The sequence below is a fragment of the Diorhabda carinulata genome, chromosome 8 (genome assembly GCF_026250575.1).
Source record: "Diorhabda carinulata isolate Delta chromosome 8, icDioCari1.1, whole genome shotgun sequence".
Classification (NCBI taxonomy): Eukaryota; Metazoa; Arthropoda; class Insecta; order Coleoptera; family Chrysomelidae; genus Diorhabda; species Diorhabda carinulata.
Window position 1 is genome coordinate 5,418,237 of NC_079467.1, and position 20,773 is coordinate 5,439,009.

General features: G+C 31.5%; 1 long non-coding RNA gene across 1 annotated transcript; it reads right to left on the minus strand.

Annotated features, from left to right (window-relative positions):
• Positions 1-8,200: 8,200 nt before the first annotated feature.
• LOC130897394 (uncharacterized) lies at positions 8,201-20,773 on the minus strand. The gene is made up of 3 exons (XR_009059699.1): positions 20,726-20,773; positions 20,567-20,664; positions 8,201-13,258 (listed from the first exon to the last, which is right to left on the minus strand). It is a non-coding gene; the product is annotated as an uncharacterized LOC130897394 (long non-coding RNA).

The following is a 20,773-nucleotide window of genomic DNA, read 5'->3' on the forward strand; positions in this document are numbered from 1 at the left end:
ACAACAAAATTTATTAGTGTCGTCTATAAGGATAGTACCCTAGGTGCTAACAGCAACTTTAGTATTTAGGAAAGAATCTTTAGTTATAAGTAAATAAGTAATTGATATTCACAGCTGGAATATTAACTCATTTTTCATTTAATTTCTTCCGCATTCCCAATTATGATAGGTGAAATCGAGATCTTACTCTGAATAACTGATTCCATATATGTTAAATTTGGTTGAAAATAAAATAGTTCAGTGGCATTTGTACAATTTTTTCAATATTCAACACGAATGTCTTTAAAAAAATTGGCTTTGCTACTACAGACAAGTTAAGAATATATAAGAATACATTTAAGAATACATAATACAGTTTCACATTCATTCAAGACATTACTCATCCCAAATAACTTCCTCGATAAAAACAATAATTCTCCGATCCCGGGAATTCAAGCAATTCCTAGTTTCCTTTTTTTCATAGCCCTCCGAAAGCCCCAAAAATCAATATAGGTGCATACCTCTACCTTCTAACTGGTTTCATGGCACCCCCTTCTATTTTTCACTCACACGAATCCAAGTGATACGTTTTTGACCGAAAAGAAGTTCACTTTGTCCCACGGCAAAGAAGCAAGCTGATTTCGAATGCCCAGATTTTAGTGGAGCTACGCTAGAGATTAGGCCCGCGCAAGTTATATTCATGTTATAAAACAGTTTCTATACTTACAATATCATCAAGCACTTCTGCTATTTAATACGTTCGCCACAATTTCACTCCCAAAAAGTGTACACCATGAAATTTTTTGGAACAGAACCAAAACAGAGAATGTATTTTTCTTGACGGGAAAAACTATCTAATTTTCGTCAAAATTCACAACAATGTGATCTTCATACCAAATAAGTTAAAATACAAATTATATATCAGTTTTATTGATACTTTCTACATACTTGTGTGCACATGAGTAAAAATTTCTACAAATTTGTAATATCACTCGCATGCAGTACTTATATCACAATATTTACTATCATGAAGAACTAAATATAGAGTTGCGTGAAAGTCCGGAATAGAATTTCTTTTCAACAGGTAACATAAAAAACTCTGGAACACGTTTATTGATTTTATCTTTCTCAATCATATGAAATTTCTTTTTTTAAGATTAAGCTGCAACACTACTCAGTTCTATTCAGATGCAAATGTTTATTATGTGTAGGATCATTGAAAAATCTTGCAATTAAGTCATCTCAACAAATTATATTGATGTTTTTTATTTAAGACTGATAACGCCACACTAACATTGGCCAGAATTTATTCCAGGAATGATATTTCTACTTTATTTAATGACAGATAATCACAGTCACAAGGTACTCTAAGTGGGATACTTCACAAAACGAGAATGGTACAATGTGAAGTGTCTTGTCACATATTCTAGATTTATCTATGAAGATTATGGAAAATGTCTAAAATAGGCATAGAGAATATTGGGAGGAGATGATTGGGAAAAATGAACAGAAGAATGAAGGTTTTCCCAATGAAGTAATTTTTATTTAAATTTAAAATTATCTCGAGTCAGGATATGTGAAGTTCGCTCTCGGTGTCCGCAGGAATTAAATGTATGGGCAGGTATCAGCAATTGTATCAATACTTTCCTTCAGAAAACCTCACAACTGAACGCTATTTCAACTTTTTGATATTCGTACCTGTTCTAACTGATATGGTTCGCAACGATCAAAGTAAAACACTATTTCGATGAAATATATGCAAGGAACAGGACTGAACCCCTGCGTATAATTGAATGATCACTAAGATCCATAGACTATTATATTAATTTCCTTTGCGATGTCTTAAAAACAAGGTTTATCTGGAAAGGTTAGAATCAAAAATAACAAACCGGCTGAGGTTATTCGGAATTCCACATACGGGTCTAATCGTCGTCTTGGAGCTTGCGTATAATAATTAAAATAAAAGAAAAAGAAGCGTGTTGAGATTTGCAATGACCCTACACACGATATACAGTTGCATTTGAAAAGATACGCCTCCCACGCAAAATCAATTAACGGGCATCAGCGTTTTTTTTATAAATTATTCGACAAACATCATTTAATTTACCACTTCTGCACAACTCTATTATATTCAAATAATTATTCAGACAGAAAGAAACGCTTAAGGATAAAAATCATGTACAAAAAAATTATTATCTCGAATTGAAATAAAGATTGAAATTTTACTCTTCTAATTGCTTATTCTTACGAAATAGCTAGAAGTTTTTGAAATGGGTAGACTATGTGAGGTGAGATATTATCAAGCACAAAAAAAATATTTTGGATATCAATTTTTTTAGCTTCTTTTTTTTACCCTGATAAGGATGTACATAGTACCGCCTAAAGTTTTTTAAGGTAACACAAATAATCTGGAAATTAATTGCCATGAAGGTAACAAATAAAGTGAACGTTGCTTCCATACCCCACCTTCTTCATAGTTGGTAAGCAAATCTGCACCGATCTTGTACAAAATTTGTTTAATATGAATTTTCAAACATAAATTCCTTACCGCCAGTGGAAAACTGAGCGAAATCGTTTTAGACTACTCGGTCACTAACTTCAACAACAACTCTAACGGCCGTTTTTAAATTGAATGCAATATTTCAGTATCTTACTTTCATTTTTGGCATTGTTTTTATATACTTCAAACACTTTCGATAAATATCTTGAGGTTTTATTGACAACAATCGCACCATATAGCTGGTGGAGTTTTCACTTGTGACGTATATTTTGAATAATGAGAAATTGGACACTCCAAACTCTATTTGATCAGCACTAGTCTAGAGACGGCAGAAGGGAACGTTCCTTACTTTCTAAATAGCACAAGGTATGTTACAAACAAAATGAGCGCACCACTTTTTCAAAATAAAATTGAAATTTTCACAAAATTTATTCATAACTGAATACATAGTATTGATTTAATTTCTTCAATTTGAGAGATGAGAAACTGTGTAATTGCCAAAAATTTTAGTAACTTCACATCCGTATTCTGTCAAAAGATCTTTAGAAGACAATGAATCAAAGGAAGTAGATTTCACTCAAATTTTTTTTGGACTCTACCCAAAGATAAATGTTCTGTTCTGATAAAACGTAGATAGATGTATTCCAATAAAATAACATTTTTACGTCTTTTGTCAATTGAATATTTTTCAACGTTTTAACGATAATTACCAGTAGGCAATCCAAGAAAACAGCTGATCTACGTCAAAATGCTGGCCGTGAAGTAAACAATCGATTTTCCAATGTTTATCCTATAGTGAGAGGTGTTTTGTATTTTTTTTATTTCATGGTTTTGAAAGGACTCCTTAGATACTTCTTAGATCTATTTTAGTGGAACTAATACAACTGAGAGTAAGTATTTTTGCTAGCTTTCTAAGTCTGCTAGTAAGCTTTCAAGTAATTCACAAAATTTAGAATACTTGAATTTATTCTGTATTATAAGAGTTTTTTAGAGATTAATATCCACTGTTGATAACCCAGTAACAGCTGAGCTCACCCCTTTTCATTAGATGAAAGAAGCTTTAGTAAAAATTTTGATCATTATCCACATGTTTTCAATATACTTGCTTTTCAGACTATATTCACTGCTTAACTAGATTAATCACAACACTGTTTAGTCTAAAAAAACCAATAAAGCCATATTTTGGGAGAAACTTCAAGCCTTTAAGAAGCAATTTATCAATAAAACTGTTAATAATAAGTTCTGAAACACAAATCGGAAGCATTTGTTTACCTTCCATTGGCCATTTTTAAATGAGCATCAGTTGATTTAGACAAATCGTTAGATCGGTCAATTGCCTTTCACGATAATTGACCAAGTTAGATGATGTTGGATCACCTTAGTAACCAACACAACCCTTCACGCACAGTTTGTACAGTGATGAACCATGTATTCCGTTAAATATTAAAGAGGCTACGTTAAAGTCGAGTGCATTGTTGAAAAAGAGTTATTGCAAGCAAATATTTTGAAGAAATAGCATTCTTATAGGAAAAATGTAAAAAATATATCGGAGATCAATAAATGAGACACCAGATAAAAACTCATTGATGGTGGAAGCTGTTACTATTTTCGGAATACATGGCCGACATAGTTAAGCCATTGTTTATTAGTAACTAAAAGGAAAATAATAACAACAGACTAAAAAAAGGAGTTCCAGTTTGATAGAGTACAAGAGTTTGAATACCTGGAAGTGACGGTAATAAGTGAAGGAGACTAAAGTAAAGAAATCGACAAAAGAGTGGCAACAGACAATAAAACAGTTGGTGCTTTAGGAAAACTATTAAGTAAGGAATTTACAGGACAGTTATACAACCTAGGGTGAATAGTAGTGAATGTTGGGTTATGAATAAGAAAGAGACTAAATGTATGGAAGAGAAGAGTGTCAAGAAAAATTTTTGTAGGGATACGAGTGGAACTAGATAAATGAAGAAGAACGAATGCCGAGATTGCAAGGTTATATATTCAGGCAGAGATCGACTATATAGTAACAACAAGTGACTGAAAATAGCCTTAAAAAGTGGGGAAGGTGCAAAAAGAAGAAGGGAGAGTCCACGTGAAAATATGGCTAGATGCATGTGAGAAAAACTTACAGAAATTAGGGCTAGCGAACTGGCGCAATGCAGCCGTGACAAAAGGAGTTGGAGAGAAGCAGTAGAGAGACTTGTACAAGCCATGTGCCTATAAAGTCTGCTGTGCTGCTTTATATAAATAAAAGGAAAATGAGTTACTTTTGCATTACTTAAATTTAAATTGAATACTTCGATAAATATACTGCATGACACCCTTCTGCTATTATTAATCAATTTTTTCTGAAATACTAAAATTATTAATGCACTACGAACCCAGTTGGCATGAATACATTTGGAAAATTTCCTCCATGGTTGCTGAATTTTTTAATCTACCGGAACCGGGAGAATATAAGGAAGGTGACTATTTTGGAAGATTTACTGCTTTTTTTGGCAGATTCAAGAGTAAATATAATGTAAATAAAAAGCGTGCAGAATGGAACATCATCAATGGAGTGACAATTTCTCAAGAAGCTACAGGAATATATATTATTAATACCAAAAACGGTCTGCTGATATCAAATTGCGAGGTATTAATGAGCAAATTTTGATAATATGAGATCCTGTCGCTGCACCGACAATCTGAACTTAAAGTTGAGACAACGCATGATTGAATTTATGGTCGATAATGCTGTACGGAGCCTAAGTCAGGACGATGAACCAACTGAAGGCAATGGAAATGTGCCTTCAAACAAAATAATGCTTCGTATTTTATGAACACAACATGTTATAAACGAGAATTTACTACGAAGAGCAATAATCGAAAGGCAAATCTTGACGACCGTAAACGTAAAATGCTGAAAAACATCGTATCTTGGTCATATTTTGAGAGCTGATAAATATCGTCTATTATAGCTCCAGACGCACCGTGAAATTGGAAAGAAGCGTAGTTCTAGCTCAGAAATATTTTAGACTGGACCTGCATAAGGAGGTGATCGCCAACATCATGGAGACAAGACAAAATACATGAAAGAATAATAATAATTAAAAGTAGGTTTTACCTATTGATGACACCTGCAAGTCAAATGAGATTATGCTTAGTTAATGACGCATTACATATTTCAATTTTATAATAAATTATCAAGGAGTGATTGCATAGCATGTTTAGTTTTGAGCGGTGTCAAAACTTCGATCAAGAAAATTTATAAGTGAGTTGAAGTGAATCTGAGGATTTTGTTGAGAGGCAAAACTCGTGGCATTGAATCAATCTTCTTAAGAAGTCAAAAAAGAGGTACAAAAAACAATAATGTTTTGGAAATATGATCGAAAATTACCTTCTCTAGTAGTCATAAAAATGTCATTGTTGGGACAGTTATATAAAAAAAAGTTTTTATCTAATTCCGCTTTGAAATGTGACACTTTAAATCACTCATTGACATTAAGAAATCATGTTTCTTTTCATGTATCAGTTACGAAAAGTTATGTAAGAACTTTACGTAACTGTTCAAGTTTCAAACAATAATTTATTAATTAGCGTAAAAACTGGCAATTATATAACTATTTAAATTGACTAATAATTTCAATTCAATAGTATTTCAAGCTTTTTAAACATTGCAAACATCATTAATAAAGACACAGTTTTCTGGGTGTATATTCTCTTGAGCTTCTTGTCTAACGTTAATGTTATTTGAAGCTGTGATATCCATATGTATGCTTGGGGCTTGGCTCAGAATGTTTCTGAAATTATTGTCTTCTTTAGCCTCCGGTATACTGTTAAATTTCCATTCTTCGTGCTGCTCTAATTTTAAAATGTCCGAGTCTGCCTGGAAAGACGCTGACGAGCGTCTGAAACAATTTCCCGTGTATCCTTTAACTTTAGGTAGACCCGGGTACTCAGTAGTCTTTGCTGGTAATTTTCCAATGGTATTTCTGCTCACAGGTTGCATACCATATTTTCCATTATAATATCGCACAAAAAATTTGTTGTGCTTACAGCAGGAAGTTTAATATTTTTATACTTTTTCTGTCTGAAATGTAGTTTTTCAAACGATGCGTCCATCAACTACGTCTTCTTCTCGTAAGGACGTCAGTTCAGCCTTCCTGCAGGTTCCTGCAATCCCTATTATCATTGCGACCTAAGGAACAGATTTATTTAATAAAAATTATAAACTTATCGTAAATTAAGTGGCACTTTTGAAAAAATTAATATTTCTATATACTTCTCCTTTGTCGAATTCTCCGATTTTTTTGGTTGGTATTCTGCTGGCCGTCTCTTCAGCCAAACCAAAAGCATAATGTACTTCTTGAGATTGATATGTAGTCCACAAAGTCGACGCCTTAAATTTACAAAATAAGCTACTAGTTGGTGTTTTTATATTTTTCAATTCGTACCATTTTTCAAATTTTTGGTAGGCTAGAGCGTATATACTTCTTGATGTTTCAGGTATTAAACTACCCACTGCAGCATTTGCAGACTTTTTCACTTTAAATGGAACGTCTGATTCGCTATCAGAAGACATTTCCATACTTTGGACTTGTTTTGACTTATTTTCAAAAATTTTTGTTGTATCCTTGGTAACAACTTCTAGCGCCATTTGATTCCACATTAATATTTTCATTGTAATTGAAAATTCTATTAAATATTATAAAAGCGCGGAATTAGATAAAACGTTATACGTAAACACGTTATGAAACGAGCAATATTGTAAAACTCGCGCAAGTAGCTGGTGCTCGTTTTGGCAAATATTACGCTTGTCGAACAATATCGGTTTTTTCGTAACTAGTTACGTAAATAACTATTCCAAAATCGGTAGTAAATAAATAATACTTATTGGAGTTTACTCCTTAAGAATCGATTTGCATATATAAGGGGCCCGGTATGAGAAAAATGTGAGGAGTAAAATCTATCGATGAATGACCTCGTTACGTTTTTGGTGCGTACCCTATGATGCGCAACTTTCTAATTTGTCAGTGTCAACATACTTATATTGCTGTCATTGTGAAGTTTCATTATCATTGTGTTCCGCTAAAGTGAACTGAAAGTATTTTCAAATAACTATGGCAGAAAGAGGTGTAGATGATATTGCCGGAACATCTAACAAACACGTGGTTGCAAGGTACGTTATAATTCATGAATTATATGTATGAGCATGTGCAATTTGTATTTATTAAATATTTTAATAATTATCGATGTAGTTCATATAAATATATATTTGAAAACAACACATAAAATTAGATAATCAACCCAATATGAATTATCGAGCGCATCCACATAAAATAGAAAATTTCTAATCTAACCAAAAATTAATTTTTTTGTCGATGTCTATAAATTCTTCCACGTTATTATGATTTATTTTATAAATAATTTTTAAATATTAACAACTGTAGTCAATAATTCGATAATATTATCAGAAAAATCGACAATATTTTTTCATTATAATAATGTTTTTATATAATTTTCTTTCGAAAAGTTATTTTTTAGCTTATTTAAATAATTTTCATGTACTATTTATTATTGTATGTAAAAGATTTAGTGACATAATTATCTTTTTATAACCATTTTTGTTAATTATTAAGATAATATGATAAAATGTTTATAAAAACCTTTTTCTATCAATTTTTTATCAAGTCGGTTAAAATTTTTATAATTATGCATTTATAAATTTTCTAATTTTTTTTTATATTTTTTGATTAGGAAAAAATCTAAACCTCCAAAAACTCCAGCCGAGAGACAGCGAGCTTACAGATTAAAAAAAAATTAATGAAGGAAGCCCAAAATATTCCGGCAATCAACCAATCTTTTTTAAGTTAAATAAACTCTTTTTGCATCTGGTTAGACTATCGAACTTAAGGAGTAAACTCCAGTCGTGCGTCGGAGCTGACACACACAATTTTTTGATCGATTGCTCGATTGAAATCGGTAGTGAAATCGCTCTTCAGTGCCTAGACACTGAATTAATTATACTGCCCTCCGCTTCATGTTTGACTGCAGTCGATTACACGTCAACCAGCTCACAAACTTTTCACATTACAAATAATTCAAACTGTTCAATTACCATTAATATAAACGAATGAAAAGGAATAAGATTTTCATGCATATTTTTTAAAAATAATTATTTTATTCATAACCTATTTTGCTCCCTTCAATTCCAAATATTTTCTCAAATATTTCTGAATCTGGGCGATTTCGGAAAAAATATAATATGCAACGCGACACTAACTTGCATGGTTAGTTGCCTCGGCAACTTATCTGCAGCGTGGTGACAAAAAGTATGACTTCAGTGCCTCGATCCATAAAAAACTATTCCTGTGCACTTTTTATGCAGTATAGAATAATTAGAATGCAAACCTTATACTATCAATACTAATTCAGTATTAAATACTTAATATGACGAAATAGATATTACAGAACGAGTTTATATCGAAATAAAAACTATTATCATTTTCAAAATTGCAAAAATAATATCGTAGTGCGCTAATTTGGAACTAAATGTATTTTTTATTATAACAAAATTTTTATTTCAATTACATTTCGCATACAATCAATTTTCGAAGTGTGAAAATTCAGTTGTATGGAAAATGGAGTATAAGTAAAATATAGATCCACATTATTTCAAATTTTTGGAATGATTTAGACTAAAAAGTAATCATCACAAGTTTTGAGACTCGGGACAAAAATTATTTAATCATAATTCAATAATCAAACATGATTCATAAAAAACATTCAAATGAACTCTGATTCAATATTGGACGGTAAATATATAACAAATTATTTATTTACAGCACTATAATGTTATTATCAAATCTAGAAGATAAATTATGAGATAACGTAAAATATTGATGGGTTTTCACGGTCAACTTTTCTATCATCTACTGTATTGACAATATCAAATTGAGAATTATCAAACACACGTAATTTTTCGTATAATAGTTACAAAATTACAGTCGGTGGAAATTATTAAAAAAATGTTTACGTTACAAATGTAGTTCATTGTCTTTTAATGTCATGAATTATTTCTCATTGTTATGATTGAAGGTAGTTTTGAAAATTCAACTATGTTTACCGAACAGGAAAAAATAACAAGTCTTGTGTTGAGGGTAGGTACTTAAGTTTTGACATATGACAACACCAATGTGAATATGTCAAATCTGATACTGCTATCATAAAGTACCATTTGAGTTGAATACTTGAAACATTTCCGAACGATGATTTTCTATGGTGGATTCACGTGGATTAAATCAACAGCAGTATGTCGATAACCTCGCTTCGACTTTTGTTGATGAAGTACCATCTTAAGCTACCGTGATTTGCTGGTTTTTGTTCGGTGCAGCTCGGAAGAGTGAGCTAGTTCTCAAACCGAACCACTGACGTAAATTTCTCAACCATGATGTTCTTCTTCTTCCACGAATCCGTTTTCCTTCTATTTTTCCCTGGATGATAAGATGCATTATACTTTAATTTACTGGTCTTAACAGATCTTAAAATGTCTCTTCTATCTCATTTGCACCATAACTTCTACCCTGCCAGCTGATTCGAGGCATACCCTTATATGCCCACACTTCGAAAGCTTCGAGCTTTTCAAGAGCTGCTTCCGTCAATGTCCATGTTTCCACACCATACAAAAGAATGATCATGTACTTAGTCTTTTTGGTATTATGCTTTATTCCATGCTCCTGACATTTCTCATTCATTTGATCTAATAACTTTTCTAAGCCTTCCATTGAGTCAGCTACGAGGACAGTGTTATCGGCGTATCGGAAGTTTATACGGTCACCCCATTTATTTTTATACCTTATTCAACATCTTCACCAAAGTCCTCTCGGAATACATGTTTCGAGTATAAATTGAAAAGTAGTGGTGACAGTATACAGCCCTGTCTGACTCTGTCTGTTGATATCTGGAAATAATTTATCTTTGAGTCGTAAATGTGAGGCATTCTTGGCATCAGCTCCACTCGCATACATTCAATTCTGCATAAACCTTTGGCTGTCAAAAAGATTTGTTCGCGTTGAATACCGCATAATATGATATCGAAATGCTAAACTTTCAATAGCAGTGGTTCCAAAAACGTGTATGAGATTTTTACAGGCTACGAATAATGGATCAATGCATGTGAACTCCACCAGGACAATGCGAGTTCTCACAAATCAGTTCAAACAAAAACAGTCAAAACATCGAATTCGTCGGCCACCAAATATTGTTTGGCACCCAATGATTCCTTCTTATTCCCGCAGATCAACAACAATAAATTATGAAGTCAAAGTCCTACACCTGAAGAATAACATGTTTTGGATGTACCTCAATCGGAATGGAAAAAATGTTTTGGTTCAAATGCAACAGTGTATTGATCTTAATGGAACAAATTTTGAAAAACAATATGTTTATCTCAAATCTTGAGTAGCAACCCTCGTATACATAAAATAGTTACAAGATATTCCTGACAACAAGTCTGTAGTTGCTATTATTTTATTATAATTAATATGATGGAGGTGAAGTCATAATTGTTAGTTTGGCCTTCCTAGGAACATTCTGGTCGTATGAAGAATGGACTCATAAGAATTCCATTTTGGTGAGGTTAGTTTTTAATTTCATTATAAAACACGTTGGCAGGTATTACTATTTTTAAATAAATCTCATTAATACATATATTATTATACGATGATATTTGTTGAATTTTTAATAGATGATAAAAATATATTGAGAATTTAATTTTTCGCTTGAATGATAGAGCTCATCATATAGTTTTAATGAGAGCCAATATATTTATTGGTACAACTTTATTTTAAAGTTTAACGACTGAATATTGGCATTGTTTGGGCCGTGTTCCTTGCAAGACCATCTGGAAGAGCTTTATAAAACTTAAGTGATTAAAATTAGATGAGAATAGAAAAATACATCCAGTGAATGAAGGAAAGAAATGAGTTCACTAATTAGAATGGCCTTCTATCATTCACCCACTTTATATATTTTCTAATCGGCCTAAAAAAGAATTTTCAATACTGGGAAATGGCCTTCAAAGTCTTCAAAAGTCCTTCTGGAATGTTACTCAGCGTATATCATTTAATGCTCTATTCTATACTGTTTATATTGTTTATTAAATTGACAAAACGAAAACTTCCAATTTTCTCGTAAAATGTCTCTAAAAAATTGGTTCAATTTCCAATTTGCGATCATTTATAATTGTATATCAGAAGGTCTAAGAAATGAGAAATTAAAGAAATTGTTTTTATATTGAGCCCCGTATAATTATACGTTACCTCAGAATATACCCAATTAAACATATATGAATCATAGTGGATCAATTTATATTCACTTAAAACTAATAAATTTTCGAGAGCCACTATATACACAGTTGATGAAAGAGACTATAATTAGAAAATATCAGATTCAATAAAACAATCGTCTGAAAATATGAAAGTTCTGTGTGTGAAGAAATTACTCATAGGATCTTCATGGAACTTCATGATAATACAAGTTTCACTTGTATTATCATTTGTACGATGTTCCCATAATTTGGAATATAAAGAAAAGTAAAAGATACGATCCTATTTTAGTTTACTCTCTAAAGATAACTGTAATAAAAAATTTCACTCAATTTTTCCAAGCTTGATAGAAATTGGAAAGATAAAAACATCAGAAGAATTTGAATAAGATTCTTTCAATCCAAAGATCAATATGCAGTACTAATTTAGTGTCACTTTTTGGAGCATTGTTGGTCATTAATCAGTATCAACCAGAAAATTGACATAACCTCACAAGAAATAATCGAGTGATGTTGAAGCGTACGACTTCAAATGCCAATTGAGAATTTTCGAAATCAACTTCTCTCCAAATTTCAATTTCATTGGTTACGGTCAACGTATGGTACGTAGCACCGATAAGGTGAAACCAAATGATACTCGAACCAATGTCATTTATATTTCCAAACAAAAATTTATCAGTTATGATGCGATGAGATCTACTTTGACTATAACGTAAAATCTGGCGTCATTTTTGAAGAAATGTGATCTAATGATTCCACTAACGTATAAATTGAATCAATTGCTGTATTTATCTGAATCTAATGGAGTATTTAGGATCTCTTTTGGAATGGTTACACTCCATAAGCGGCAATTTCATTTATCAACGCATATTATAATGTCGTGGCTCCAGTTTCTATACCTATAGCATTTCATAAAGGTATAGGCAATCATCAATTTGTAGAAATGGTTCTATGTGGTGAATAGACAAAGCTCCATTAAGATCTGCTGCTACACTAGCGTTTATATAAGCGATATTCTCTTATTTACTCACTTTTCTTTGATGTATTGGTATTATTGCATAATTCAGAGAGAATGTGTTACTAAATCTGACCACAGATCGGCATCTTGCTAATTTTGTTGATTGAAATTATCGAAATATCAGAAACTAAGCATATTATAATAGTTTTTCGACATTTTACCTTTTCCTGAATTCTATCGAGCTTATAAAATGCCGACTGGTCTTAAACAGTGTGTCTACTTTAGCACAGGGAGAGTACGATTTCCGTGGCGCCGCGATTTAACAGCGGATTTGGCTTAATTAGGAAAAAATAAATAAAAATGAACCGAATAAGAAGAATGACTGTAAAAAATCGTTCCAAATCTAACCGCTCCGAATTTATCTGCCCCTAATCTCCCTTCTCCAAACTCACCCGTTCCTCGCGGCTTGGTGTCGAGGAGCGAAGCACCCGTGAGGTAAGGGGACGAAGCCCCCCTATAAGGAATAAAAATAATGATAAAATAAAACTAAAATAATCCTTACGCGAAGCAAATTTTTAGACAATTTTGGCTATAGAAAATTCACGGTTTTTGAACTTTTCACACTCAAAGTGCACCACGAGAAGGTTAGGTTGATATATACAAATATTAAATAAAAATAAATTTTTCAAACTTCAATATCGATATCTCAAAAACGAAGCGAGATATCGAAAAGTTTTATTTCTCATTTTCGACTTATTTTGGCTCGATTTAAATGGCATGGTCAAATCCAGACGCCATGGAAATCGTACTCGTGCCCTTTAGCACCATATAAGAAACTGTATAGCGCAAAATCTAAAAATCAGCCAAAAGATGTAATTTTTTTTAAGATAGTAGTTGTGCTCAGAAGTAGAATACTTTGTTTTCCATAATATCGAACAAGAAAATTCATTTGAAATTGTCAACATGTATCTAATGAATAGTTAACTTATTTAACGTATGTCGTAATAGTTTTAGCGCACAATTTAGGTATTTAAATATAGGTTGTTATAATACAATATTGATTTTTCCAGATAACCAAATTGTTCATTTTCTTGACATTAGTTGGACAAGTCCTTGTTTATGCCAGTTGCATGAAAGGTCGATCCACACATATCCGTGTCATGATGTGATGGACCGTATCGTGACATTCAGTGGAAAAAAATATCGGCTGATGACTGAAGGGAGAAATACGGTGGTTGCTCAAACATAAAAGTTGACGTGACAACTTAGGTTCCTTCATATTTTGAAGAACTACACGTCTCCGAACCAACTCGATGAGAAACTCATCGTTCATATTACAAAAATGAAGTACACACAGAATATATTGAAAAGTGAATAGAGCAAAGTCTTTTTTACGGTACGTCACGTCACGTCACGGCGTGGATTATGTGGTTCGATCTTAAGAGAAAACGAAATACTTCACATAGAAGCATTTACCGTGCTACATTCGTCTGTGAAGAAGGAATATCATGTCTTAGCCTCCCAAAAAGAGCAGAAATACTGATAAGAAGAGCAAAAGACAAATTCGGGGTTTCCGTAAGAAAATTAGGAAGTGAATACAATACTTCAGAGAGTGCCGTGTGGCGAAAATTAGCAAGAAATGGTCGAAAATACAGATAAAGTCCTAAATATACCGCTAACCAAGTAGTATGGATTTCAAGATGCTGTAGTCCAGTAAGAAGAATGTTATGGATGATAAGAAATTCTTCACACTTGCCATTTTGAAAATTTAAGAGAAGAGTGCCCCAACAAGGAGAAAAAGCAAAATTCGCTGATAAATTTCTGGTCTGTTGTGCAATTTCGACAAGAGAGATACCCAGACCTTATCTATTTCACTAAAGTAACTGATTCTGTACATCATCACGTTGAGAATGACAAGATGTTTTGTCTGGGCTTAGAATCTTGTCTTTATGCAACTCAAAATTGGTTACGTCAAAATAACATACATTTTGTACCAAAACCCTCTAGTTTTGCCTCTTATATTGCAAAGTGTATAATGGAGGATGTCAAGCCGAAAACGAGGAAAAATACGCGACATGTTCAAGTAGTCCAAAACCTAATGAGAGATGCTGCAGGAAATTATGCTTAGTTAAGGCATGGGCCCCTCCATTTAGCTTAACTTATTAACTTTGTTGGTTACTATGCCGTTAATGAAGTTAAATGAGAAAATTTTCATGTTACTCTTTGTAGATGGGTGCATCATCTGAAAATATTTTATATATTGTTAGTGGAAAAATTGAAAACGACCATTTATTGCCTTGTTTTCATTGTTATTTGGATAAATTTCCTTTGTGCTGGATCAACAGCAGTACCCTACCATGTTATCAGCACAAAATCCTTGGACAAATTTGATACAAAGCTCTCAATTCTAAGGACAAAGCTGGCCTTTCTTGGTTTCAAGCAGAGTAACAAATTTTATATAACGTTATGAATCACATTTTGATTGGTAAACGTAGAAATTCTTCACAAATGATGAGTTTCATAGATGACCCTTGATTTTTCTGGGAAATGGATCGGAAGAAATGATCCAGTTAGATTATGAATCAAGTGTACAAAATACCTCCAACAACCAACGATGACATGATGTAGAGAATACGGAATTATATTCAGAATTTTTCAATAAAAATTCTTCGTAATGTAAGAAACTTCAATTTTCGCTTATTGCGATAATCAAGACATGTACCTACGTATACTGTAGTAAATAGGATAGTTTTTCATTGTTTCGTTCCTGTAATTCAATTGTAATATACTCTTTTCTTATTTTCAATTCAACCTCTACAGTACCAAACAGCAAAGATGAAATGTCAGTTTTTGACAAATAAATCATAGTCAACCCCACCTTCAAGTGTTAAATGATTAGATATACGTACATAATTATTGTTTTGCTGAGAACTAATAATTTTAGATAGAGGAAATGTTGGTTAAAAGAAGAAGTATGTTGGTATAGTTCTTCCAAAATCAACTGCAGTAGACAGTTATGCGAGGAACAAACAATATTTCATAAATACGCACGGCACCAAATTAAGAAATGAAATTCTGAAATTCTAACAAACAGTCAGACCACATGGACTCATAATCTCGACTATTTACCAATGAAAATATCGTATCGTAAACATAAATGTATTGCTATTGGTCGAAGGTGTCGGAAGGTGTATGTACACAATTTCTTTGAAATGTTCCTGCTAGTCAATCTACAATAAGTAGTCGCGTGGCTAGGTGAGATTCATTTGAATCATAAATTTCTTTGAATTAATAGAAATATGGCGTTCTTTAGACCATGGGTGAATGAAGACAATAAAATTTCACGGTGTAATAATAATAAAGAGAGGTATGAATTTGAAAGTGAAGATTTAGATATACGAATACAGCAATCATAATAAGGATTGCAAAATTAACTGAATACCCTGTAGAGTTGTAAATAGTTTCAAAATGTGAAGACTGATGATGGCTATAATACCTGAAATTTTCAAATTGATATCTCAAAGGACAAAGACCGTATCACAGTCATCAATCACCCTATATATTATCTTTCAAATGACACAAAAAGACATTAATCAACAGTTTTAATTCTGGTGATTCAATTTACTAGAAAATATTTGATTATTGAGGATATAATTGTACATTTGAAATTATTTAACGATTTATAAAAATTATAAAAAATTAAGTTACTTTTGAGCATAATTTAAATAATTCACAGTACATTGTACCTATACGATTACACAATTCCAATATCTAATGGTTTCAATTTAGGTTTTACGCGATACAGAAACATTCATGAGGAATAACTTGTGTCCATTATATCGATAGTTAATTGTTTTTCCATATGTCACGAACTTAGTGAACACATCGAAATTAAAAAATTTTATGAAATCATGTACATTCTAGACCGGTGAATTTTGTGGTACCCTGTACAAAAAAAAAACGAAATTACGCTTCAGAATCTTAGAACTGTTATCTTAGAGAGATAGAGCATAATGACTCGTGTTGTGTTTCGATGTATGGGGATATTTTCAAATTATCCTAATAATATATATAATAAATAATTTATATCTACTACTATTATTAAAAATATTTCTTCTGTACAATATGAGCATCTAGTCAGGAAGAAGCAAATAGTCAGTGACACTTTTATAACTGGATATCATCGTCCACTATAATTTCTAATAACTAAAAATACTACGTCACTGAAAATGCAAAATATAATAAAATAAATATGAGTTATATTCGTAGAAATTACAATTTTAAATTTCAATGATATATCAACTTGATTCAAACGTATCATTTATCAAGTTCTCCATTTTTCCGAATGAAAATTCTATGAATATAAATACTATCTATTTTATTAGAATTAAAAAATAATTATTGAAACTATCACGTGCTCTTTATGTATGTGCGTCTTATTACTAAAGTATATTTCGAAATTGAAACTTGAAAGAAGTTAATACAACTTTTTACACTCTATATACATTTTTATTGGTAAAAGCACAATATTCTCTTTTTTCACCTGCTTGTTCCAATTTTATTTATCGATATATTTGCAACTGGTTCTCTGCATTCACATCAATAAAATGAATGTAAAAATTCTCATATCATTGTAGCTATTTCTTCAATATTTAAGCATATTATAAATTAGTTCTTTTCACCAGATGTTACCTTGAATGGTACAAAATTTGTATAATTTTTTCTATACATATAACGTCTACATACATTGATCAGAATGGTTAAGATAGATAGGTAGAGCTATTCAGATAATTCAGCTAACTAGATAGATAGAGAAGAAAAGACGGAAGAGAACAGAGAATATGAAAGAATGTCTATACATAGGTTGAGAACAAAAGAAAATAGAAGGAAATATCGATTAGCAACGCAAACAAAATTCGGTGACTACATCAAGAGGTAACGCTAGAAGAAACATGGAAGTTATTCAAAGAAATAACTTATGATAAAGCGAGAGAAATTTGCGGGAGAAGGACGATAAGAAGAAAGAACCACAAAACTATATGTTGAACAAAATAAATAAGGAAAATAGTTACTCAGAAAAAGATAACATGGAAGAGTTATATTAAGAATAGAAAAGATAAAAAACAGAGATATAGGAAAACATAGAAACAAGGTCAAGAAAGAAGTTGAAGAAGCAAAGGAGAAAACATATAAACAATTTGGAGAAAAACAAATAACTGTAACGACGACAACAAAAGCTTTTGGAACAAAATCAGAGCAATTGGAGGAAGGAAAAGAGAGGAAATGAGAAGAATAAGAGAATAAAAGGAACAATATGAAATTAAACACGGGACACATATTATGGAGGTATGGAAGGAGTTTTTCAACAAAAGTTCAGCCTCAGAGGTAGAAACTTTATGAGAGAAAAAGAATTCGAGGATGAAGGGAAATTATACGACAAGAGTAAAAGAGAGTTAAATGAAGGAAACGATAGAGAAAATCAAAATAGAAAATTTTATCGAGGAGACAACATAAAATAAGAAATAGTAAAATGATTATAAATATGTTCGTTTATTCTTAAATATATACGTCTGTCTGTTTGTCCTATATATTTCTTAACGTACAGAGTAATATTTTTTTCAAATTATTTTTGTATTTTAAATGTATCCAAGACTTCTAATTGGAATTTCCGACGAGACAAATACGAGAAATATCGAGACAAAGATGAGGATATGGAGGAGACTCAAAGTGCATATATCAAAGAGAAACAAACGATAGATAACATTTACATATTAGGTATTCTAATTGGAATTTTCCATGAATTATCTTGAATATATATATATATATATATATTATCAGTAAAAAAGTCACAAATAGTTATAGTTTTTTTAGAGATATAGTTTTTCTTCTGTATATCAATTCTTACAAATTTTCTAATCATTTCTCTTTGTATTAACACAGAGGGCACACATTTTTTCACATATTTTTTATCGAGTATGTCAAAGTTCGTTAATCCTTCAATTTATATGTCTGCTTATTTGTTCTATATATTTCTTAATGTGAAAATTACAATTTTATCAAATTCTTTTATCAATCAATTCTTGTATTTTGAAGTTCTCCAAGACTTCTAATTGAAATTACATTGAACCATCTTGTATATATGCTAGTAAAAAAGTGAAAAATTGTAATCTTTTTGCGAGATCTAGTTTTCTATTCTGTATTTATTCATATAAATTTTCTATCCATTTTTTCTTATATTAGCACAGAGCACACATTGTATTATATATTATGTGCCGAATATGAATATGTTCGTTTATTCTTGAATATATACGTTTGCCTGTTTGTCCTATATATTTTGCAAAGTACAAATTACAAGTTTTTAAAATTATTTTTTATATTTCAAAGTTATTCGAGACTTCCAATTGGAACTTCCTACCCCATAGAAATATGCTTATCGTCAGTTGGCTTAAAAACATATACGAGAACTATCGAAACAAAGATAAGGAAATGGAGAAGGCTGAATGAGCATATATTAAAGGAAAACAAAATATACGTAATAAGAAGCTTAATAGAAAGAAAAATAGAGTAGGGAGAAGAATTCGATTCAATAGATTTAAAAATGGCAAAGGATAGTATGGGGAAAATAGAAGAATATCAAAGATAACAAAAGGAATACATGGAAACGCAATAGTTAAAATGGACGGAACAGTGAATTTTAAAATAATTTTGTAATTTAGGGAAAATATTATTTTTGTCAATGAAAAGTAATTTTGTGATTTAAGAAAAGTTAGATTATTCACAATTTATTCAAACAGTTTCATCATCATCCTCTTCGGCTCCTTCGCAAACATTGTGGGTCCAATTTTCACATACTCTACACTGAAACCATTCTTCGTAAGATTTAGATTGGGAGAATGTTTCTGCACAGTAATGCAATAAGGATTATTGGTCTGTAATATTTTCAGAATCACTGCTAGCATCAGTTGACACAATGTTTTCAATTTTGACGTTGCCCAGTCTCCCTCTATTTTTTTCACCATTTTTATTCTCGTTCCAATTCTTGCATAATTTTTTGAAGGCTGCTAGTGATTCTGTTTTTTCGTTTCTTTCTTCTTCATCTTTCTTCAAATTTTTAATAGGTGAGCATGTTAATTCTTCTGGATACTGAGTTTTTCATTCTGATTAAATGGTTTTCTGAGAAAGTTGGGACATAGATTCTGATGCGATTTGATTCTATATTCATCTCTTGGACACTTGCTGAAGATTGAGGGTCATCGTATAAAAATCTGTTGTGACTGAATTTATTATTATGTCTCTATATTCTCTTTTTCAAAATAATGGGTTGTCGAATGTTCCACTACTTCAGTGACTTAAGAAGGCTTATAGTCTTCTTAAAAAAAATGACTGGATCAAATGGACTAATCCCAGTAACTCTTCCCTTAATAGCCTTATCTAGAGTAGCATTCCTTGTAAGGGATTTACCAAATATTTCCACAATATCATAGATTGTAATCCGTTGAGAAGGATGGTGTGTTAGCCACAAATTTCACCCTCAGACTTAATCGATGACTGATATGTGGGTGATTCCGTTCTAACTGTGATATTCAATGTCCTGTATTGTTTTTTTGTACTAGTCATTAATTAATAATCAATTAATAAAAATTTTGTGTTAATTGAATAATTCTTAAGATATTTAAACATTATTTTTATACAATATAACTTGCCACTTAAAGAAAACTTATACTACATCACTTGAATGTCAGTACCGTGTCATGTCCATTCCTAGAATTTACCGATAAATTATTAATTTTTTTTGTCGTAACAAATGATTTAAACTAATTACCTTATAAATTCTAATGTTTATGATCAAACTGAGGAAAATTGATGCACTTGTTGTTTAATATCTTAAGTTACCATGTCAGTACCGTGTCATGTCCATTCCTAGAATTTACCGATAAATTATTAATTTTTTTTGTCGTAACAAATGATTTAAACTAATTACCTTATAAATTCTAATGTTTATGATCAAACTGAGGAAAATTGATGCACT